This window comes from Gorilla gorilla, chromosome 11 (assembly GCF_029281585.2).
Source record: "Gorilla gorilla gorilla isolate KB3781 chromosome 11, NHGRI_mGorGor1-v2.1_pri, whole genome shotgun sequence".
NCBI classification, from domain to species: Eukaryota; Metazoa; Chordata; class Mammalia; order Primates; family Hominidae; genus Gorilla; species Gorilla gorilla.
Genome location: NC_073235.2, coordinates 86,882,864 through 86,908,512, shown reverse-complemented (window position 1 = coordinate 86,908,512; position 25,649 = coordinate 86,882,864). Strand labels below are relative to the sequence as shown.

At 32.8% G+C, this 25,649-nt stretch overlaps 1 long non-coding RNA gene across 1 annotated transcript in view; it reads left to right on the top strand.

Moving 5' to 3' along the window:
- Window positions 1-10,195: 10,195 nt before the first annotated feature.
- Window positions 10,196-25,649, top strand: part of LOC129532114 (uncharacterized) — a 68,922-nt gene continuing 53,468 nt past the window's right edge. Inside the window, exons 1-2 of the long non-coding RNA XR_008677735.1 lie at window positions 10,196-10,552; window positions 14,390-14,456. This is a non-coding gene — a long non-coding RNA (uncharacterized lncRNA). The remainder of the gene's footprint in view (window positions 10,553-14,389; window positions 14,457-25,649) is intronic.

The window sequence follows — 25,649 nt, the reverse complement described above, 5'->3', positions numbered from 1 at the left end:
GAGGGTAAAAATGATGATAGAATATCTTTTAATTTAGTATACTTAAGTTATTGGGTTCTGATAATCTAATGGTGGCAAGGAGGATATTGATAATTCAATTGAAACTCTATTGAAATGATAGAGTTTTGACAATGCTACAATATATGTTTCTGGTAATCAAATTTTTACAGAAGAAGATTGTCAACTTGAAATTGGAAATTTGTACTTTTGGTTTCATAACTGAAAAGTGTCACATTGAAATTTATTAATCATTAGATTTATGTTACCACAGATATAGAAGTACACAGAGGTTAAAAATAGTCACTATTCTTTCCAAAATTATGCAGACTATATATTCCCCTTAAGTGGTCTGAGAAAATTCCTGCCCTTGTCTCTTTTAATTAAAAAAAAAATTGGCCAAAATTTGTGAAATAGTAAAATGTACAGATCTTAACTGTAAAATTTGAGAAGTTCAGAAAATATATAGACCCATGTAAAAAACATCCAATTTATAATACAGAACATTTCATCACCCACAAAAATTTCCTCATGGTGCCTTCCGGTAAATTCCCATCCCTTATAGATAATTCTCGAACTAATATTTTTCATAACATATTCAATTGCTCTCATTTGATCTGCATATAAATGGAATCAAAGATAATGCCCTTAATTGACTTAAGTGACATTTATGGTACTCTCCACAAATGTACATTTCTTTCAAGTAAACATGAAGATAAAGTATAACCAAGCCCGTATGGAAAGCTTAAGAAATTTAAAAGAATAGAAACCATACAGAGTATGTTATTGGATCATATAGCAAAGTTAAATCTGAAATTAATAACTAGAGACATAAGAAAAATTCCAAAATATATTTGGATATGATACAATATACATCTAAATAACCCATAGGTCAACAGTAAAGTTTTAAGAAAAACTGAAAGTCGTATTTTAAAATTAATAAAATTTAAAATATACTAAAATTTATAAGCTATAACTAAAGCACAGCTTACAAGGACATTTGCATATAAATTTGATATAAATTTAATATTTATATCAAAAAAGAAATAAGTCTCAATATCATAACTTAAAGTTTTATTATATAAAGAAAAAAATAATGCCAGGCACAGTGACCCATGCCTGTAGTCCCAGCACTTTGGGAGGATGAGATGGGTGTATCATTTGAGCCCAGGAGTTCTAGGCTAGTTGGGCAACATGGGGAAACACGTCTCTACAAAAAAATACAAAAATTAGTCTGGCTTTGTGGTGCATGTCTATAGTCCCAGCTACTTAGGAGGCTGAGATTGGAGTATCACTTGAGCCCTGAGATATTGAGGCTACAGTGAGCTGTGATCACACCACTGCACTCCAGCCTGGGCAACAGAAAGAAAAAAGAAGAAAAAGCAGCAAGGGAGAAACAAAGGATGTAGAAGTAAAGAAATAATAATTAGAGCAGAAATCAATAATATTGAAAAAATAGAGAAAGTTTGTCAAATCAAACTAATTCATTGAGAAAATATTTTTAAGTTAACTCAAAAATTGCCAATACTAGGAATGAAAGAGGAAATATTACTACTGATCCCAGAAACATTCAACGGTAATAAGGGACTATGACACAGGACTCTTGCCCATAAAGTTTACAAGTTACAACAAATAAACAAATGATTCCTTGAAAGATACTATCAAAATGCATTCAAGAAGATATAGATAATAAGGCTAGTCATATATCTATTTAATAAATTAGAGTTCTATGCAAAAGATTCCAAAAAAGAGAACCCTTATATTTTCACTGGAAAATTCTACCAAATATCCTGCAACAGCTCTTAGGAAAGTATTATTAAAGAACATCCAATACATATAAAAATGAGGACACATTGCAACCAAGTGGAGTTCATTTCAGGAATGGAGGAATTTTGCAACTTTCAAAAACCGAACAATGTAATTCACCATATTAACAGACTAGAAAATAGAAGCTTTATGACCATCTCAATAGGTGATTTTAAAAAAACTTTGACAAAATTTAACATCCATTCATGATAATTAGGAAAAGGGAAAAGAAAATAATCCATCAGCAATCTAGGTATATAAATGCCTTAACTTGACAAAGAACATCTAAATAGAACAAAATGAACACCATCTATAGCTAACATTGTGTTTAATGTTTACTGACTGAATATCTTTTCCTTAAGGTTCAGAATAATACAATGAAATGATGTCCACTCTTACCTCTGTTATTGTACATTTTACTGGAAATCTAACCAGTACAATAATATAAGAAAAAGGAATAAAAGACATACAGATTGGAGCAGAAGTTATGCAACTCTTTATCTCTCTAGATGACATGATTTCCTACTTAGAAAACTAATAATCTATATAAAATCTAGAACTGTTAGCTTTTTTATTATATAACATTAATATGCAAGTCAATCATATGCCTATATACCAACATTAAACAATTGAGATGTGAAATTTTAAAAAACAATATTATTCATAATGGCACCAAAACTGAGATTCTTAGGTATAATTCTAACTCAATATACATGGAAAAATACAAAGCAATGATGAAATAAATTCAAAAGTTCTAAATAAATGGAATCATGTAATATAGCCATTAATTGGAAGAATAAAATGGCAACTCTCCTCAATCTTATCTATAAATTTAATGTATTCCTAGTTAAAATGCCAGTAACTTTTCTGTAGCTATCAACAAGCAGATTTTAAATTTTATTGGAATGGCAAAGTGATCTAAATAGCCAAAACAATTTTTATAAAAACAAACACATTTAGAGGATTACCAATACTCAATTTCAAGACTACAGTTCTCAAAATAGTGTGGCTTCAGTGAAAAAGTGTTCACATAAATCAATGTAACAGAGAACAGAGTTCAGAAATAGAACCTCACATATATTGAAACTGATTTTAATAAGATGCAAAGGCAGTTCAATTAATACAAGGTGATGCTTTCAACATGTATTGTGTAAAAAAAGGAGTATCCATATAAAAAAGTGAATCTCAATCACAACTCACAATTAGTACAAAAATTTACCCAAAATTGGTGATACATCTAAATGTACAAGTCTTAGCAAACTTTTGGAACAATTTGGTTTCTCATACACTGCTGTGAGGAATGTAAAATATTACAACCACTTTGGAAAATGGTTTGGCTATAACTGTTAAACATGCATACACCATTTGATAGAACCAATTTTCTTCCAGGAATTTACCCAAGAGAAAAGAAATCACATTCCATATCAATACTTACAGATCAGTTTTCAAGAAACTTTATATTTAATAACCAATAACTGGAAACTACATTGACAAATTTATGTTAAGGTGTGAACACATTGTGGCATATCCATATGATGAAATACTACTCAACAATAAAAAGTAATGAACTATTGATACATGTAACAACATGTATGAATCTCAAAATAATTTTACTGAAAAAACAAGACAAAACAAAGTACATAGGATATGATTCCATTTATATAAAATTCCAGAAAATGCACATTAATTTATAATAACAGAAAATAGATTGGTAGTTACTATAGATGGAGATTATGCGGAAGAAGTAAGGGCGGGTGGAATGACAAAGGTTCACAAGGAAACATTTGTGAGTGGTGAATATATTTAGGACCTACTTTATGGTTATGTGTTCATGGCTGTATATACATGTTAAGGCTTAACTTATTTTGAACTTTAAATATGTACAGTATTATAAATAAATTACACCCCAATAAACTTTGAAACTATAAACCTTATAAACTATTAAATGACCTGCTAGAAACAATAGAAATATCAGTCAAGGAGATTGACATACTGTTCTGAGTAAACGCAAACAACAAAACAAATGACTTCGAAGCATATAAAAAAAATTTCTCTCACTAAATTAATGGAATTCATTATATGATTTGCATGTTAATAAACATTTTGAAGTATAGCATATATTAAAAAGTAATCAAATTTCAAGTGGTGACTTTGATGCATCATCAAGGAAACAACTCCATTTAAACTTCACCCTAATCAAGAGATGGGACATACCTTTCTCATGAAACTGCCTATCCTGCCTTCCCCCAAACTAAGTGCTTGAAACCTTCATAAAGTTAATCATTTTGCCATCTTCTGACAGGGTAATAAATTTATCTGCTTTTGAATACTACATAAATGTTCATACCTAGTATCTTTCACTTGTCATTATACTTGTGAGATGATATTGATAGAAAGCAATGTGATAATATTTATAAAATTTCCAAATGCGTAAACCCTTTGTCTCAGCAATTGTACTATGATGAATGTATTCTAAAGACATATATGCCTATGAGCAAAATCACATTTTTTAAAACAAGTTTTTAATCTGCATTGTAATTACAAAATCTGTCAGTAACAACAGCAAAAAACACACAATAGAGAACTGATTCAATATTTAATGGTATCTAGGTAGAGTAGAATATTATGCAGCCATTTCAAAGCATAAACCAGTTCTTTTAAATGGCACATTTAAAATAAACACATTTATATAGGTATAAATTATATCTGGAATAATACAAAAGTTGTCTCTAATTTTAAAAACACAGGTGAGGGATATTTATATTTCTCAATTTATCTTAGTTAGTTTGTATTGTCAGTTAAATGAAATAGTTTAAAATTGTTTTAAAAACTTAGAATTCTTAAATGTAGACACCCTAGGAATATTGTTATAAGTAAAACAATTGATAACGTTACTTGTAATCTTGAAAATACTTGCAAATTAAAATTAGGATCTTTATTGTATATGATTAAAATGTATTTTATTTCACAACAATTTATATAGCTTAACTTAGTTTTAAAAAAATGACTGTCGTAAATCTTTTCACTTTTCTACCTATGACAAAAATATAATAAAAAGTAAAAAAAAATAAGCTACATGTGGCAAATATTTTAAGTTACTTAACAAACACTGGCACTTTTAAAACAAGGGAATATTTAAACACTGTGCACACAGACAATACTAAGCTTCATGTCTGATCCATTTTGTGGTCTATATTGAGCGTGTAGTACATTCTAGTACCAACTTTTATAGGCTTTTGCTTTTTATACTCTGCAGAATTGTATGAAATATCAAGGCAGTATTGTGATAGCTGATATTACAGAAACAAATTGAGGACCACTTTTCCAGATTAGTTCATTCAGTTACTACTTATTTGAGTATGATTTCCCATGGGTTGTATTGAAAACGAGAAGACATTTTCTCAGTCATTTAGAACGTGAAGTAGAGGAGAAAAGTAAATGGATCCAAACTATTTTCCTTTTGAGAAGCACAGGTTGTTCTTTGAAGTACTTATGTTTTATCATTATGGATACTTCTTTACTGACACAAATAATCTCCCTTTTGAATCACAGTGTCCAAGAAGTGCAAGATGAAAAGATCTGATGTATACATTATTCTGTCAAGACCCTTCGTTGACAGAATAACTCTTTTTACTCTCTTTGTGTTGAGTCTTATTTTTTCTGAGAGTATCAGAGCTGTAGGTTTCTTTGATGTGGTTAAATTTCATCCTCCTAAAAAGAAACAATTCAAGCTATTATTGTCATCCATTATCTAATAACTTATATAAAGAGGTATTATTATTTTGCTTTGATTTTCACTTTGCTTTGTAACCAGGGAAGACCATTCATATCCCAGAAAGTTGTTCTCACCAGTAGAATCTGAGCAGAGCTGTTGCAATATTCAATTTTTGGGCCAAGCCTTTTAAGAAGTAAATGTGCCCCTTCCACATTCTCTTTACTCTTCCTGCTGTTAGAATCAAATGGAAAAGTGGACACAAGGGATGGTAAAACTGCAAGCTGGAAGTGGCCCTTGTCCTTAAATACATTACCTTGAATGTCATCTGCCAACCATAAAAACTGTATTGGTCCACTGGCTGAATGAGAAAATGCTTCTTACGCATAGTGACTCAAATTGTGGTGGCAGGATTAACCTACCATTAGTCAATCTCACATGATTGTATTAAAATAGACAAGACTTCTTGGCTGATATCAGCATTAGGAGGAAGTTGTATTGATTATGAAAAGGAAGTCTAAATCGCTTTAACAATTTTAGGATGTGTGATTAAATCAAAATAAAACTATTTACATCTGGTTGTGACCTGAATAGAGTTGTTAATTCATATGCAATCAAATTATGAAAAGAGCAAGCAGTTATAAACAACCTAATGCAGATGTTCAACGAAGAATATAGCCCAGATTTAAGCCTCAATGGTGTCTCAAAATACAACACATATTTTGAATTTTAAAATAACAACCTAATTTTGTAACAATAACTCCAGATTTCCGAGTTATATGATAAAATAAGTACAGTGTTTGTCTCAGTTTCTAAGTCCAGAGTTTTATTAAAATAGCCACCGGAAGAAAATTCTGAACAAATTTGGAATTCTCGGAAAATAGGGAATTGTATTATAAATAATCCTCAAGGAAATAATGGAAAATATATTGTCATTGAACCAGAATGAAGAAGTTAATGGGTCTAATTTATTAACTTCTATTCCTTTCTGAAACACGGGATCAATAAGGACCTTTGGGGAATCCCAGATTTTTTTCAGGAGTGAAGATTGGAGGTGGAAGTAAGGATTAAAGAAACCACATTGATTTTGTTTTATACCACTAATGAGTGGAAGTTCAAAGCAATGGCACTTGTGTATAAGAGGTGTTTTACAACAGCTAAATAAGTAGGTAGTTGTTAGGTGATAAGAGCTTGTCCTTGATAGGAATTAAGTGTAAAAGATCTTGTAGATCTTGACCTTCAGTTTGAAGCAACGAGTGTGGGATTCTTACAATTACCATTGTCAGCAGAAGACTCAAAGAGGCGAATTAAGGATACAGCAACAAAATAGCGAAAAGCGTTAAAAATGATAGAAAACATAGTCAGAAAGCCCTGTCTGACACCCTGTACCTTCAGGCCTTCCACTTAATTTTATCATAGGCGGTTAGCAGCACTTGCATGTGTTAAATTTGTAAAGTATAAATGCTAGTATAAAGGCAATGGCTAAAATAAGAAAAAAAAAATCAAAGTGATCAGCTGTAGCAAGAAGGAGATCAGTACATACTATGACATTGACATGGAAACTGGACCAAACAAAATCATCTCAGAAAGTTGGCCCTTCACAGGCCAACTACACCAGTTATCAGTAAGAAATGGCATAAAGGAACTTTGTATGCTGGGATCACCACAGTTGTGGAATTCTTCATAGGTTAGTAATTGCTGAGCTAGATGTAGAAATGTTTCACAAGCTGATCTTTGGTTTAAGTTCTCAGAAGAGACACATAGAAACAAGAAGTTGGATAGTGAGCAGCAACAAGGTGAATTCACACAATTTTGAGGACGCTATTAGCTAGGACTCAAATATAAGTAACCAAACATACACAAATATAAGCACATCCACATTCACAAAATGTAGCTGTACAAAATTACAATACACAAAATAAGGAAAGTAATACTCGTTGGAGAGAAAAATATGTAATAACTAAAACCAGAATAAGATTATACAATTAATCTATTTTCTATTTTATTAAAATTCAATAAAACTTGATGAAATGTACTTTGAAAAAAATATTAAAAATGAGATTGAAATACCAAGTAGAAATAAAATGAGAAGCTGAATCAAATGTAGGCTGCAAGGCTAAAGTAATTTTTACTTAAAACAAGCAAAAGGAGCAAGGCGCAGTGGTTCAGGCCTGTAATTCCAGCATTTTGGGAGGCCGAGGCCAGGGGATCGCTTGAGCCCAAGAGTCCTAGACCAGCCTGGACAACATAGTGAGACCTCATCTCTACTACAAACATTTTTAAGAAAAGATTACCTGGGCATGGTGGCTAGCACCAGTAATCCAAGCTACTCAGGAGGCCAAGGCAGAAGGATGGCTTGAGGCCAGGAAGTTGAAGGGGCAATGAACTGTGATGCTGCAGCTGCAGTGAGCTGTGATGGTGCTACTGCACTCCAGCCCACGTGAATCCCTTGCGGCAGTATCCAGGGCATCAGCGAGATCCTTTCTTAATTTTAAAAAATCAAAAAGCAAAATGAATACTGCTAAAGGTATAAATAGTAATGTGAAGGAAAATCAAAATAACACAGGAACAGGAAACCAAACACCTTATGCTCTCACTCATAAGTGGGAGTTGAACAATGAGAACACATAGACACACGGAGGGGAACATCACACACTGGGGCCTGTCAGCGGGGGTGGCGCGGGGGAGGTAGGGAGGAGATAGGGGAGGGATAGCATTAGCAGAAATACCTAATGTAGATGATGGGTTGATGGGTGCAGCAAACCACCATGGCATATGTATACCTATGTAACAAACCTGCATGTTCTGCACGTGTATCCCAGAACTTAAAGTATAATAAAATAAATAAATAAATAATTGCACTTAAGATGAAGAAAGGTCAACGATTATGAAATGATTTGTTACACTATTGAACAGGTTGATAGCTATTGAATAAGCTATTCCATATTTTCCAAAAAAGAGTCAAAAAAAAAAGAGCAAACAATGATGGTTTTATAGGCCAATCGTTTCATTTCCTTTCTAATTTAATCCGATATACCTAATTTATATGTTATTAAAGATTTTCTTTCAGCCTACAAAGTAGTATATTAATTTTGGTGACTAAAAAATAGGATGAAATCCAAAACTCTTTGCTTTTACCATTTATCACCATTCCATCCATATAAACCTATGTATCACATATAAATGTGATACAGATATACATAGATATTACACATATTTTCCCATAGCTTACAAATATTAAATCAAACCATACCCATTAGTTAATATACAATTCGTGTTTTGAATAAAATATTACAGATGATTCCAGGTCAAAACATTTTTAGATGTTTACAAACTAAATGTTGTGAACGTTTGGAAATACATATTCTATGTCCAGGCAAGACACAGATAACTTAAATCAGAATCTCTTATTGCAGTATCCAAGGAGTGAATGATTTTAGAGTTTCCACCCCCCTGTACCTGGTGATTCTAATGCACAGACAAGGTTGAGAAAACCATATAGAGCAAAGTCATCAGCTTATAAAGCAGCAAAATAACCCATGTGTGTCTTCACTATGATTTACCTATTGATGGATAGATCACCTCTCTGTTAGGCAGCTGTCTTGACAGCATTCCCTGTCTTCCCCTTCTTCTTTTTGTCACTTTGGCTTCAGGATTGGTAACAGCTTAGGTATTTAAAAAATATCATTTCCCTATACTTTCACTCATATAAAGAAACCCTCCTTAACTGTTTGTATTTTGAATGAGCTCATTTTTTTTCTCTCTAGGGACCCCTAAGCATACACTGTGGATGAACTGCCTTTGTTATTACATAAAGCAAACTTCTACTTGTACATTAGCTCTCATCCCTTAATGCCCTCTTAAGAATATTGATCCAACAATTGTCTCTTCTATTTCTTGTATCGCCATTTTTTCTCCCTTTCTCTTTGATAATTATTGGAGCTATGGAAACATTTATATACAAACAGCAGTGATTGTTTCTTTCTTAAGAAGATCCTTCCTTTGAAGCCACATTTCCCTTCACTATCTCCTCATTCCTCTGCTTCCCTTTAGAACAAACCACACTGCCCCCAAACCACTATTCAGCCATTCTGATTCCTCTTCTACATGCTCTTCAACCTCTACACACATACCACCTCATTTTAAGGGTCTTATTTTCACACTCCATTCAAACGGTTCTTGGGAAAGCCACCCACTCCACTTCTACCTTGCCACATTACATTCTCTATTTGCAGACTTCTTAGTTGAACCATCAAAATATTTGGGAACATTTCAACTATTTCCTCCCTGAAGCACTTTTCTTGGTTGTATTTTGGCATATCTGTGTCTTTTGCTGTTTCTCTCACATCATTCCTTCTCTTTCTTAGTCTCCTTTGGTAGGAACTTCGCCCTCTGACTTCTAAAAGTTGGCGTGCCCCAGACCTCAGACCTCTTTGCTATGCTATACCCTCATTTTCGGGTTATTCAAGTAACTTTATGTCTTTAATGCCAACTGGATGCCAACTGTTCAAAACCCTCCAATGGCTTTTCACCTCACTAAGGTCAACACCAAAGCCTTTCAGTGGTGTGCAAAAGACTACAAGATCTGAGCCCAGCTAGCTCTGTGACATCACCCAGAATTCCACTCTCCATAATCAGTCTCCTCCTCACATTGGACAAACAATCCTGATCATACCTTGGGGCCTTTCCACATCTTATCCCTTCTGCTTTCTGAAGGACACCCATATGTTTCATTCCCTTCCTGTTTCAGTTCTCACATTAATATCACCTTATTATAAATAGGGCTTTCTATGATCCCTCTCTGTAAAATAACAACATTCTCCAACTCTACCTTCTCTATCCCTATCATCCTACTTAATTTTACTTCAAGGCACTTAACATCGAAATCACAATACATTCAATTGTTTATTTATTTATTGTCTGCTTCCCAAACCTTCCCCACTAGACTATAAATATTGTATAAATCTAAGAGCTTCTTTTTTTTTTTTTAATTCAAGTCACTGATCTCACAGCATCTAGAATGGTATCTGTTACAGAGTAAGTATTTGAAAATTTCTGGTTAATTGGATGAATGAATGAGTGTTCATTTTCATTTTCTCTTCTGTGGATTACCTGTGTGTTTTTTAAAGTTATATCTTATGTTTTCTTCATATATAAGAAAATGTAACCTTTTGCCCTTTACTTGCCAAATATTGTGTGCTGGTTTATCATTTGTCTTTTAATTTACTTTATAATGTCAATTGTCATACATAAAAATTTGATATTTAATTTTGATAAAATTGCTCAATTACAAAATGATTATAACAGGCAAGTAAAATGTGTCACAATAAATGGCCTTTTCTTTTCTTTTCTTTTCTTTTTTTTTTGAGACGGAGTTTCATTCTGTTGCCCAGGCTGGAATGCAATGGTGCAATCTGGGCTCACTGCAACCTCTGCTTCCCGGGTTCAAGCGATTTTCCTGCCTCAGCCTCCCAAGTAGCTGGGATTACAGGCATACGCCACCACGCCCAGCTATTTTTTTTTTTTTTTTTTTTTTTTGTATTTAGGATTTAGTATTTAGTAGAGACAGGGTTTCAACATGTTTGTCAGGCTGGTCTTGAACTCCTGACCTCAAACAATCCACCTGCATTGGCCTTCCAAAGTGCTGGGATTACAGGCTTGAGCCACCGTGCCCAGCTCAATGGCTTTTCATTTCACATCTCTCTCTCTCAGACTCACAAAATATTAACACTTTTATAAAATATTCAAAATGAAAAATAATCTTTAAAGAAAGAAGGACGTATCTGTAACTTGGAAGTACAAAATGCTATTTCTTTAAAAATCTACCAAATGTAATCTGGGATAAGACAGCATGCTGATAAGTAACACACACTGCTTCAGCCCTCATATAATAAGTTTTCTCACAGGTTGATGTCACTTTTTCAGCAAAGTTAGGTCAAACGATTACTATATGCAAGAGACAAAGTAAGTGCTAAAGATAATATTGAGAAATACAGTGTGTGACACCCCTTATGATTAAAAAAATGCATTCTTGGTATCCAACAAAAGACTATAAAAGGCAAAAAACAGTAAAATTAATAAACATGTATATACACATAATAAACATGCATTTCTACATGCATATATATATACATACATGAGTATATGTGTGTAGGCAAATATTCAGTGCTCAAACTTTGGTAGTTACCCAGACTTTGCATCTTCCTCCTTTATGCTCCATCATCTTTAAATCCTAACACATTACCATAAAGTGAGGATTATGCTTTTCATCCAGGATAATGTAAAGTAGCATGCTGAGCTAGAATAAAAAATGTTTGCTATCTTAGCATATTAACTTTTCATGGGTAAAATTGTTTACCTAGACTCTTTAGAAAAGGTTAGTCTGGTCTAATCCTTAAGAAATTCTATTCAAATTAATGCTATGACAAATTAAATGTCTTCATTTTTGTATACACTAAAATATCAAATGGAAATTATGATATTTAGTCATCTAATACTAAACGTTCCCTGTAGTACTTAAGGACTTACTAGATTATTGGTAATAAATTCTCTCATAACTTTCTGAGTGAAATTTTATACGTGTGTATGTGTGTGTGTGTTTGTGTGTAAAATATAATTAATATATGTGAAAGTTTTAAGTTTTTTAATTTCAAAAAATTTTGACAAGGATTTTATCTGCATACTCAGTAACATACAGAGATGACTTTTATTACTTGATGTTGAGCCTTTAAAATATAATGTAACCTTAAACATTTTAATTTGTCTTTTAAAAAATTATGGTAAAGATAATATTTTTGCAGGGCAGTTTGTAAGACATACAATTCAGTTTTATTCTAGATTTTATTCATGGCTCTCTTCTAAAAATTGTGTATACTAAAACTTATCTTGATGTCATGTTCCAACTTATATTTATCATTCCTACCAAAATATGCCATTAAATAAGTATTTTAAAATATTTTCTCTGTATCAGAACCCCAGAATTACATCTCTGGAAATCTTTTTAAACACTGAGAAAGAACTAATTTCCTTCATGATTTGTTGTTTCTTCCAAATGGGCAATAAGAATCTAGTGCCTGCTTATATTTTTTTTAATTCCATTTGTAAAAAAGAAGCTCAGATTCAAAAAGGAGCTGCAGATTTACGCAGTTAATGTTAGAATTATGATAGCAATTCTAATTATATATGCTTGAGTTTGATAACTTTCACCATTTATTTGTATATATTTATAATTTCAAATTCATTATTATGGATTTCTTTTTGAAATTGTAATACCACTTTAATATTTAAATATTAAATTTAGTAAAGATATTCCAGGGCTTTTAAATAACTTATAATGATTATGTTTTTATTTTTATTTAAGATTACAATTCGTAATTGTTGTTTCATTAACTATTGTGTGTCTATGCTTTTCTAAGTTTTTGTTAGAGACATACATCTGGTCCTTAGTATTCTTGTAGAATTGCAATGGCACATCAATATCTGTATACCTTATTAGCTTTTCAAAGAAAGGATTCTGAATTTTAAATTAATTTAGGCATAAAAAATCTACACATTTTAAATACCATTAGTACAATTGTACAAGTAAAAAAAGACATTAATTTTGAAAGCACCTTGAAGAAAGTTTTTTATTTGGTGGCAGGTAATAGAAAAAAAAGTATTTCATTTCCTGTGATTTGCTTATAGTTTAACTGGTAAACATGAAAACTCTGCCTGAAGACATTTCTCATTTTGAAAAGCACTGAATTTTAATTTCTTACAACAATCTTCTCAGAGTACTCATTAAAATAAAACCTTCAATTAATTTAATTTTAACTAATTCCTCTTGAAGCCTTGAGTCTCTTAGCTACTGGATCACATGCCAGACTTGTAAAATGACATCTTTTTATTTCTTTCTAAATTATAAATTTTCTGTATCCCTGGAAATATTTTGATAGTATATCATATTTATCAGTCTGGAAAATTGTAAACTTACATAAAACTCATACAGATAAAGAAATAAAGAATACACATTACTTACTAAAATCTGTAACAGCCCTTCCAAAATGATTTCTTAAAATTATTATTTGTTATAGATAATGCTAATTTAAAGACATACATTGCTCCAGAAAACCACTATATGATGTCATCTATTAATGCATTAGAAATATACATGTAGAAGTGAATTTATTAATGCTACTAAGAGTGCTCATAACTGTAGCTAATTAATTGCTTGCGACCACACTGGCATGATTTCATAACAAGGATAATAGGCTGAACTTGGTAAATGTTGAATCAGTGGAAACTGGTAGATTCATTGATTGATTGAGGTCAAACTTCCCTATGTAAATCAAAATATGCAATACAAAAATTAAAACTATTGACATATGTTTCTTAGCATCTTCTATCTAAAACATTAAGCCTACTGGTAGAATTATTCTTTTTTTTTTTTTTTTTGAGACAGAGTCTTGCTCTGTTGCCCAGGCTGGAGTGCAGTGGCACGATCTCAGCTCACTGTAAGCTCCACCTCCCGGGTTCACGCCATTCTCCTGCCTCAACCTCCCGAGTAGCTGGACTACAGGCGCCCACCACCATGCTCAGTTAATTTTTTTGTATTTTTAGTAGAGACGAGGTTTCACCATGTTAGTCAGGATGGTCTCGATCTCCTGACCTCATGATCCGCCCGCCTTGGTCTCCCAAAGTGCTGGTATTACAGGCGTGAGCCACTGCGCTGGGCCCTGGTAGAATAATTCTACCTTATTTTACTATTAAATAACTTGGGTATCATTTAAAATAAATTATCAAAATTAACACTGATTTTTAAGTGGACTGGATCTCTTTAATATTTGTTTCTATTATTATTATTATTAAGAGATGAAAACTTGCTATGTTTCTTAGGCTAGATTCAAACTCCTGAGCTCAAGGGATCCTCCTACATCAGCCTCTCTAGTAGCTGAAACTACAGGTATGTAATATTTAACTTTTAAACATGGTATGTTCTAGACTTTAGAAGCAGAATATTTGAATTTTCTGAAAATATTGAGCAGATGGGCAAGTCTGGGACCCTGAGAGAACATGATAAAATTATTTAGAAGTAAAATTAGAAAGGGGCCGTTTTTCATAGTCATTCTTTGAATGAAGTATGAGTAACAGTAAGTTATTCCAAAGGCCTGGGAAGATCAGTATATCTTTGGAACTCTTTGGTTTTTCCAAGGTCTTAATCTTGGCAAGATTTTGAACTTTGCTGTCACAAATATCCAACAGTCAAATTAGGCTGTGTTAGAGGCAGAATGTTTTATTTTTTCTTAACCAATTTAGCTCTAGTAGAACTTTGAAAGATTTATTGCAAGATATAACCTTTACTGGTTAAGTCAGCGAAATCAAATCAATTCTAAATATCAAAAAGAAGGAAGAATTGAATACAAAAACTGATACTCTTCATCATTGGCATTTTAAAATAAGAAATCTATCTAATTTTGTTTTGAGAGGATAGTAGTAAACTGCTTTTTCTTAGCAAAATATAAGTTAACTTCTATTATAATTGCACAATAAAATACATGTTGACTTGCAACGTCACATTCTGTTCTCATAAATACAGTTAGTATCTATTCATAGCCATGGTTGTCATGTAATAGTCGGGGAAGAGGGTCTCTGGTAATACTGGAAACATTTGAAATACTAGTGTCTAGGCACTGACTCACTCAATGCTAAGAAAATATGACAAGGAAAAGAACTATTAATATATTATGTACTTCCTGACTAGAAATAAAATAAGGATGTTACAAGAAAGACTGCCATAATTAAACTGGTATTTGTATAACCTAAGCTAACTATGGTGCATGTACCAACCCAAAAGGTTTAGAAAAACACTGGAATCATATTCCACTTCAGAGAAGAGAGATTAGAAAAAGACACTGACTCTTAAAACTGGTAGTGTTGGTGACCTAAGCAGTAAGAATGACTGAAATAACCAAATAAATTATCTTAACTCTATGTAGTTTGCTGACTTCTGGAAATTACAGGGAGAACAAAGTTTATGAGTAAGGCTATGAAAGAACCCTGAAAAGAAATTCAAATTGCTCAAACTGATACTTACCTGGCAGGGGAGATACCACGATCACAAATTGCTCAAACTGTTCATTTTCTTACATCGTGGAAAGGTAGAATTTTCTTTTGGAAAGAGCAGAAATTTGCATGAAGAATTTCTTAATAACATAACAATCAGTTAAACAGACTAGTGCTTGCTAAATATTTTCAAGGCTTAAGTGTCTTAAACTTACCGCCTGAGCGGGGTTAAGATGGTACTAGTATCTATAAAGCTGCATCGGTATGACTCTAGGGAAACTGGAAGCACCTTGGTTAGGGGATTATTTTAATCTAGCTAATGTTTTTCAATAATTGGGTTTATAATAAAAACAAATTAGTTTATTCTAAAGATTTAGTGTTCAGATGAACATGTAGGGCATAGGTCCTCTGAGCTCGCTGAACCAAGACATTACCTAAGACACAGACATTGCTCAACCTCCCTTGGGTTACCCTGTCAAAGCAATGGCATGACACGCTGACATAATGTTACCCTGGGGAATGAGTACTGGGCTCTTAGTCTTGTAGAATTGCTTTATCCACATGACATGTTGGCTTGTCATAATTCTAACCTCCAGTTTTCTCTTAAATATTTTTGTTGCTTTTCTTGCACTTGTGTTTTGGGGCCTGAAATTAACATAAGAAGAAAAGAGAGCTTGACTTTTGGTTTTGGTGTGATATTGTTGAGATGATGTCTCCAATAGAAAACTGAGACAACTTCATAGATTTTTAATTTTTAAAAGAATTTTACTTATCTTATTTTAATTTCTTATTAGGGTTTCGATAACAGGAAAATTTTTATAATGATCAAATATGTGGCATAATCGTTTTGACATTGTATTATTAAGATTGATTTTATAAGATCATTTGAATCATTATATAATCTTCAGTGAGTTATAATTAACCCTGTTCCTGGGAAAAATAATTAAGATGAAAACATAAAAATGTGTAATTTGGAGCTAGGGAACTGTATGGCCTTGGGTTTCTGTAACTAGTGTATCTGTCTAAACCATTTCAGGTCTTTCTGGGGTCAAAAACATAAGCAACTAAACATTGCTATGAGAAGGATACATGTTGCATTAGAAAATGAGAGTAAAATAACTATGCTAAACAGATATTCCCCTTCCCTAAAGAACATGGGAATAGCTTAAAGAATAGCTAAAGAATGCTGGAGAGCCATTCACTTACTGTTATGCCCAGTGGTTAACAAAACAAAATGGAGGGGATTGCATGGAGTCAACAATTCTGTCTTGTTTCCTATGTTCCTGAATATAAAACAAGATCCTCTTCTAATATGGCTATGCACCTGGAAAAATTACCAAGTGTGTCTCTTTACTTGTTTCACCCCAAAGGAGTGAGGACGGACTTATCTAAATAATGCAGACATTTTGTGATCTCCACGAAGAAACAGGATAGACCCATCCCCCAAAGTTTTGCTTGGAATGTCAAGACTGATGATGCCACATACACACTAAGAGGTTAAGGAAACAGTTTATTACTCTCATAATGAGACTTTCTCAGGAGAGCAGGGCAAGCAGCAAGCAGGTCCAAAAATGGTTTGAGAGAGTATGGAAAGTTGCCTGGCTTGGGTTTTTTGTGATTAGGGAAAGGTTGAGGCGAAGGCTCTCACACGTGGGCTAGGGCTTAATTGCTTTGAACTTCTGGCTTCCAAAGAAGGAGTACCTGTGCTTTCTTTTCGGCTTGCTCAAATATGGGGCAGAAGAGGCAGAGGGAGTGGTGGGAATTGAAAGAAGCCAGCAGTAAAACATAAAAAATGAAGTCAGAATCTTTATTATAAATTAGAAGTAAATTCTATTGGAGAAAAATTTCCTTAGAAAGAGACAAAGGATGAGACTACATCACAGCAAGAAAACTATGTGTCTAGGAGATTGGAAGTGAAATTTATAGCCTATTTAAGCAATACTGTTTCGAGAGATACAATGGAAATTCTCTTTCAAAAAGGTAGAGTGAAATCAAATTTGAGTACCTAACACATGATATTGGAGGGAAGAGGAATTTAAACTCTCTAAATTAAATAGGTATATAAAGAGATTATGTAGAAGAAAATATGATAAAATATATTTTTTGTTTTTCTTTTATTTTTCCTTTTCTCTCCTTCCATCTTTTACCATTTTAATGCAATTTTCTCAATACATTGGCTTGTTTTAATTCTCCTCTCTATTTTCTTTTTTAATTTCCTTTTAGACAAACGTTGATATGTGAACAAAAGCAAATATTGGAAGCATATAGTTTACTATATTACTTATATATATAAGCATATAGTTTATAGTCTGGTTTTTAAAGTCCTAATTTAATTTAATAAAAATCCCATAGCCTTTCTCTTAACCATACCAAATGATTATCTTTAGTTTTTGTTTATTCTTCTACCTTACTTTCATTAAGAAAAAGCTGTAGCTTTTCTCTAAAATTTCTCTGAGACATGGAGTTTGGCAAAATAACGCCACCATTCAAAACATCCCTGGAGATTTCCCAATTTAGAGCTGTAGATTGGATTTTATATTCACAAGATTTGGTGCAAGAAAATAATTATTTTTGAAATATTGTTACTTCTACAAATAAAAATGTCTTATAATGGTGTTACTGAAAATTAAAAGCTTGTTTTTATTAAAATCCAAAGAGGAAATAAGATAATGAATACTTCTTAAAATATAATTAGCCTAGCTTTTTATGGACTTGGGGATTCATATTTCAAATCATAAATTTGTATTAGGAAATGAAGTAAATGTGCTAGTTAGGTACATTATTTTTCTTTTTATCTTCTTTAATGGATGCATCTAAAAACACACCTATGTTACATAAATTGAAAATATTCTTAGAAAGCCTATAGTCCAACTCACTTAGCACATCTGTAAACTAAAATGCTTTTAGAGACCCTGGCTTGCCAATGGTAACAAGTCTGATAGGAACAGCCTTCCTGAGCTGAAGTGTGATTAACTAAAAAGATAAATAGATAACTTTAAAACTGCAGCACTGAGGATGTAGAATGACCATGTAATATTAATATCATGGAAAAATGTGATCAACTTTTTAGATATAGCTACTTATTTATTAGGCTGTTGTAATACATATACTGTGAGAAGAAAAATGTAAAGTTGACCTCATAATTCCCCATGGAGAGGAAGAAAACCAACTGACAAAATATTTTTATGGATCATTTTAACTGTGGAAAGATTTTTCTTAGGTTAGAATTCAAACAAATCAAAGAATAACTTTATCTGAAAAAAAATAAAAATTTAAAGGCTGGGTATGTACAAACGGGAAGAGAGGAGTTTAAAGGAGGTGGAAGGTACTCAACAATATAACAAGATGCTTGAGTCAGGGTAGAAGATGTGACAAATGAAATTTCTCTGACAAGGAATCAAAGACGGATGAAATAATAGAAACAAGATACAAATATGTTTAAATTTAATTTTGCATTCTATGCTAGGATTGGATGAATTACAGTTGTTATCTTGATGCCTAGGGTAACTAAGTAAAATGGGACTATATTTCTCTCACATTTGTGTTGCAAATAAGGAAATTACTATAGGAAGCAAGAAATGAGAACGTTCTTAAAGGTAGGAGAAGCTGCAAATGTACCTCAGAAGTGACCAGGTATAACAAAAGTCCGCTAAAATCTCTGGCAGGCATTTTAAAGGGTGCACAGTTCCCAACCATACATGGAATAGGATTTGAGCCAATTTTCTTTCAATACCAAAATAAAAATTATCCAGAGCTGACACCTAGTTATGTAAGTTAAAATTCCAATGAACTCTTACAATAAATGCAGTTTCCCAATCAGTATACATAGTTTCAAAAAGAACATTCGGAAGAAATATTGATAAATTTTATGCTTTACATAAAACCATTAGTTTTTAGCAATAGATATTTTAAATTTTATTATTAAGATTGTTTTTGATTGACAAGTCATAATTGATCACTTATGAAGTACAATGTGATGTTTTGATATTTCAGAATAACTAAGAGAGTAAATTTCAAACGTCTTACTTTTTTTTTGGGGGGTGGGGAGGGGATGGAGTCTCGCTCTACCGCCCAGGCTGGAGTTCAGTGACACGATCTAGGCTCACTGCAACCCCCACCTTCTGGGTTTAAGCAATCCTCCAGCCTCAGCCTCCTGAGTAGCTGGGACTACCGGCGCGTGCCACCACGCCTGGCTAATTTTTTGTATTTTTAGTAGAGACAGGGTTTCACCGTGTTAGCCAGGATTATCTCAGTCTCCTGACCTCGTGATCCGCCCTCCTCGGACTCCCAAAGTGCTGGGATTATAGGCGTGAGCCACCACGTCCGGCCTATTAAAGACTTATATTGCATTAACAGTGTTACTACTTGTGAAAGAAAATTATAAAATACAATTAAAAATAGCAGAAAATAAAATCAACTACATAAAATTTTACCACTTAATAAGCATGATTATTACTAAATAATCTAGTTATAAAGTTTTATGAAAATATTATTAAATGAGATAATATAGAAGCATTTTAATATTTTATAAATGTCTTTACATTTTAGTAATCTTTTTTCAAAAAACATTTTCTTTACATAAAGTAGTATCATAATTTACATATTATCTTCCATTTAATGCTAGATCATAAAAACGTTTTTATATCAGTACATGTAGCTCCTACTTATTTTGTATACAGATGAGCATCTGTAATCCAAAAATCTAAAGTATGAAATGCTCCAAATTCCAAAACTTTTTGAGTTCTAAAATGATGCACAGGTGGAAAATTCCACACCTGACCTCGTGTGACAGGGACAGTCAAAATGTAGCCACACAACTCAGTTTTTTAGAGTCCCCAAGAGAAAAAGACCCTCCCAGTCCACTTAAGCTGTGATATCTTTTTCCATTGCATGCCGGGATTCCCCCAGACAAGCATACACACTAAAGGTTTTTTGTTTTGTTTTGTTTTGCTTTTTTTAAAAAAAAAAAAAAAAAAGAAAGAAAAAGAAAAGAAAAGCATGTGGTCAGGGCCAAATGCACCAGTGGCAGGATCCCCACAATGCCCTACATGGAACCGAAAGCTATGTGAATTACTCATTGAGATTGTTTGCATAATCTCTGCTGTATGGTATAAAGATATTGTTGAAAATGTCAAAAAAGCCTGCAGATACCCCTATCAGTAACAGTGGTACCAAAAATAATAAGCATTTATGTTTATCTATAGCATAGAAAATCAAGCTGTTGGAGAAAGAGAGCAGTGTAAGTGTGAAATGTCTTACAGAAGAGTATGGTGTTGGAATTACTGCTATATATGGCCTGAAGAAACAGGATAAACTGTTGAGTTCTATGCTGAAAGTGATAAAAGAATGTTAATGAAAAATAAGAAAACATTGCATAAAGCTAAAAATAAAGATGTGGATTATATTTTGGAAGAGTGGATCTGCAAGTGTTGCAGTGATTACTATTACATGTCAGTAATAGTAATCATAAAATAAGCAAAGATCCATCACGATGAACTGTAAATTGAAGGGAACTATGAATATTCAACACACCACTTGCAAATATTTAAGAAAAGACATGGCATTAAATTTGTAATGATTTCTGCTGATAAAGCATCTGCTGATCACAAAGTAGCAGATAAATTCATTGAGGAGTTAACAAAGATCATTGCAGATGAGAATTTACAACAGAACGAGTCTTTAATGCTCATAAAACATCATTGTTCTGATGTTATTGCTCCATAAAGACACTGACCACAGCTGACGAGACAGCTTCTACAGGAATGAAGGATGCTAAGGATAGAGTAACTATGCTGGGATGTGCTAATGCAGTAGGCAAGCTTAAGTGTAAAGTTGCTGAAATAGGCAAAATTTTGCATTTTTGCTGTTTTAAATGAGAAAATTTCTTATCAGCCCATTATTATGATAACAAAAGGCATGGATCACCAGAAACATCTTTTTGATTGATTTCACAAAGCTCTTCTACAGGTGATTCATGCTCACTGCAGGGAAGCTGCACTGGGTGACAACAGCCCTCAAGTGAGAAAAAAAAGTGGCTGACTTTCCTACATATGCAAAAAAATATACCTTCAGAATTCATCAGTAAGCTTGAAGAAGTAGATATCAAAGAAGTTTTATACATTTATATTGAGGCTACAGTTGTTCATTCATTGACTGATGGTAAAATAGCCAAAATGGTTGTGAATTAAGGCAATCTTGATAATAGTAAGAATAGAGATCATGTAGTTGACATTGAGGAAAAAGTGCCTATATATGACATGGTGAAAAAGTGTGATGGGCTTATTTAAAAACTAGAGCAGGGCACATTCATAACAGAAAAGATATTATGTCAGTATAGAAAATCAAAGAGAGACTTCTAAGACAAAACGTATGTTTAATGAGTCAGAAGACCAGAGGAAACATCTTTAAAAGACGTCTAGTAGAATTCCTCCTTATCCCTAGAGGACCAACTTCCTAGTCTCCCCACTGCTTCTGATGCTTCTCCTCACCTAAAAGAAAAATACAGCATACAGCAACTTTTAAATCAATACACAACGTTGTAGGTGGTGACTGAAAGCCTGCTCTTCTTTGGTTTTGCAGTTGTTTAACAGCAGACACAAGTATTCTGGTGATGCTACTACTTTAGTTACCCTGAACACGTTTTCACTGTATTAATTGTATTTTTTTTTACTGTTAAGTACTTTTGTATGAATAAATGTAAAAAAATGATTGCCTATTGGTAGCATATAAATTAAGAGCCAAGAATGATGGTGATGGCAAACAACCAGATTGTCCCCATGGGTGGCTAAAATAGTGACAAACTTTCTTTTAAAAAAAAATTGCTTAATTCCAGTAGTTTTTGGGGTACAAGTGGTTTTGGCTACATGGATGAATTGCATAGTGGTGAAGTCTGAGATTTTAGTGCACTTGCCACCCGAGTAGTGTACATTGTACTCAATATGTAGCGTTTTTTTTTATTCATTGGCCCCCTTCTGAGTCTCCATTTCATTATATCATTATATCACTCTGAATGTCTTTGCATACACATAGCTTAGCTCCCACAGATAAGTGAGAATATATGGTATTTGGTTTTCTCTTCCTGAGTTACTTCACTTAGGATAATACCCTCCAGCTCCATCCAACTTGCTGCAAAAGACTCCACTTTGTTCTTTTATATGGCTGAGTAGTATCCCATGACACCTTTATTTTATGATGGTTCAATGTACATGAAGTTTGTTTCATCCAAAAAATTCTTTAAGGTATATATAAAATTACCTTCAGACTATACGTTTAAGTTGTATATGAGCAATAAATGAATTTTATGTTTAGACTTGGTTGGGTCCCTTCCCCAAGATATCCCATAATGTGTATGTAAACATTCCAAAATCCAGATACACACCCACACACACACAGACACACACATGCAATTTATAAACTTGATTTAAAATATACTAAAAATGCTATACTGGAAATGCTGAAAAATTTGTATAGTTAAAAAAATGTAATTTCTGTCTCCTACTCCATTCAAACTTACCCCATTATTACTAAGTCAAATACATTACTTACTATGTGACTGTGGATAAATGGATTTACCTCTCTAAGTCTTAGTCTCCTTGTCTGTAAAAAGAGCTATAGTCCCAAGGAAATACAGTTGTTTGTTTTGAGAATTAAGAGAGACAATATGTTTAATGGTCTTCCTGGTGTCTGGCACACATTTGTTACTCAGTCTGTGTTAGCCATTACTTACAGATATGAATCATATTGTTTTTTTCCTAGCAATGCAAACATTTATTGGATACTTACTAACCTAGTCAGCTAATAGTGATTTCCAAATTGGGTAATTCCATATTTATGAATTGACATGTTTCTTTTGGTCTTGGTTTAATTCTCCCGTGAGAGAGAGAGGGAGACTATCCTTGATAGTGTTATTACTGAATATTGAGGCAGATATATATAATTTTCTAATAAAAGGGTTTTCAAATAGATACTTTTATTTAGAACAAACTATTAAAATTTACTTAACTGATAAAAAATTTTAAAAGGGTAACTCTAAGAAATATATTGAGCCAAATTACTCACAAAGCCAAAATTGTCCTAAATATACATACTATAGTATTTTATAGAATTTTATTGTATAGTATTTTATATATAGTATAGTTATATATTATATATAGTGTAGCATTTTATAGAATTTAGCTAATTTGCACAAAAAAATATGCTGAATGCAAGCAGGCAGTCAGCAAGTAGCTTAAAAAGTGTAGGGAATTTCTAGTATATAGGAAAGATATACATTAAAAAAGCTATACAAGTTTTCATACATCATCCTAGTTTTAGTAAATAAAAAGCAGATATTAAATTTGTGTCAAGTTGTTACATTAAGCTTACTCTGATATCCTGTTTTTCACAATTTTACATCAAGTTTAGTCTCATGTTCTGTTCATCATAAATCTTTATAAGCACCTCAGTAGCTCCCACAGTGTAATTAGCACATCGGGTTAGTCACATCCTTCAACCTGCTTCAGTAAAGTTAGATTAAGTTCAGTTTCCCTTGTATATATGTCTACATATATATATACACACACACATATATATACACATATATATACACATATATATACACATATATACACATATATACACATATATATATACACACACATATATATATATGCACACACACATATGCACACACACACACACACAAATACATGCCTGTACATACATACATAGCTCCCATTCAGGGTATTAACTAATCATTTTCATTTTTATTTATTCAAAAAAGCAACCCTTTGCCTTACAAATAAATTATATACTTTAAAATAAATGCCTTATTATTTTCTTTGTCTTTTTCTTTTTTCTAAAATTTTTCATTTATTTTTATTTCTTAAAAAATTAAATAAATGCTCCCAATGTTATGGATTTGGTTTTGATTTCTACTTTGGCTGCATCCCACACCTTTTGATAGGGAATGTTCTCAACACTATTATTTTCCAGGCATTAAGTCAGTACAGTTTTACTTGTTCTCTGATACGATAATTAATTATTAATTTTTTCCAGATTATATTAATCAACTAATTAATTAGCTAATAACCAAGTAACGTGTTTGTATTTATTTATAGTTTTATTAAAATGCCTGTAATATTGACATTTATATTGTCAGTGATATTTTTTCCTTCATTTTTGCTCTTTGCATTTATTTACATTTTTTGAGATTTACTATACAGTCATTTTTCTATGTTTCCTAGACACTTTAGAAAATTAGACACTTTATCTAACATATCAAAGTGGAGGATTTTTTACCAGCTTAAAGGATTTACAGTTGACTAAGTAGACTTGTGAAGAGGCCAAGAACACGAATAAACCCAGCAGGGAAATAGGAGTTTTTCTCTTTCTGAGAAAACGGTTTTGTCAAAACATCGTGCCAGACTTGGTTTGGTTGGCTGCCATTTCTGACACCGAAATGGCTTTTACTTTTCATCCAATGTCACCAGACTGCCAACCACAGTGTAAGAACGAATATACCCTAGATGCCTTGTGGCAATCAGTGGCCCATTCTTGATTGAACAAATTTGGCCTAATTGAGCCTGGCAGAAATGTGCTGCCTCAGGAATCTTTTTTTCTCAAGCAGAAGTAGCAAGCTGATGGTCTAAGAGAAGGGTGATCATAAAATTAATTAATTGTCTAAACTGGACATATTCAACAATGAAAGGGATTCTATTAATGCTTATTCTGAGACAATTGTAGAAAATCCTGAATTATAATCTCCCTAACTGTGATCTAAATGAGCCTACAATGTGTTGATGGGAAAAAGATTTAAATTAGCTGGCAATAGTTAAAAAATCAGAAGAGTTTACATAAGAATTCACATTGCCATTTTCTCTTGAAAATCATTATGAGATTTTAACAACGAATGTTCCGTACTTGGTTCTCAGAGAACTCTGGGAAGCTGACTCTGAGATTGAGCTAAATGGGCAGAATGTTAATTAGGGAGTGCCCTTAGGATCAATACCTGTGGAACAGCGGGGTCTAGGCAAGTTGGTCAGAGGGAGGCAACACCAATGACAGCTTGAGCTGACCCCAGGAGACACTCTAGAGTTAAAATGGCCCAACACAG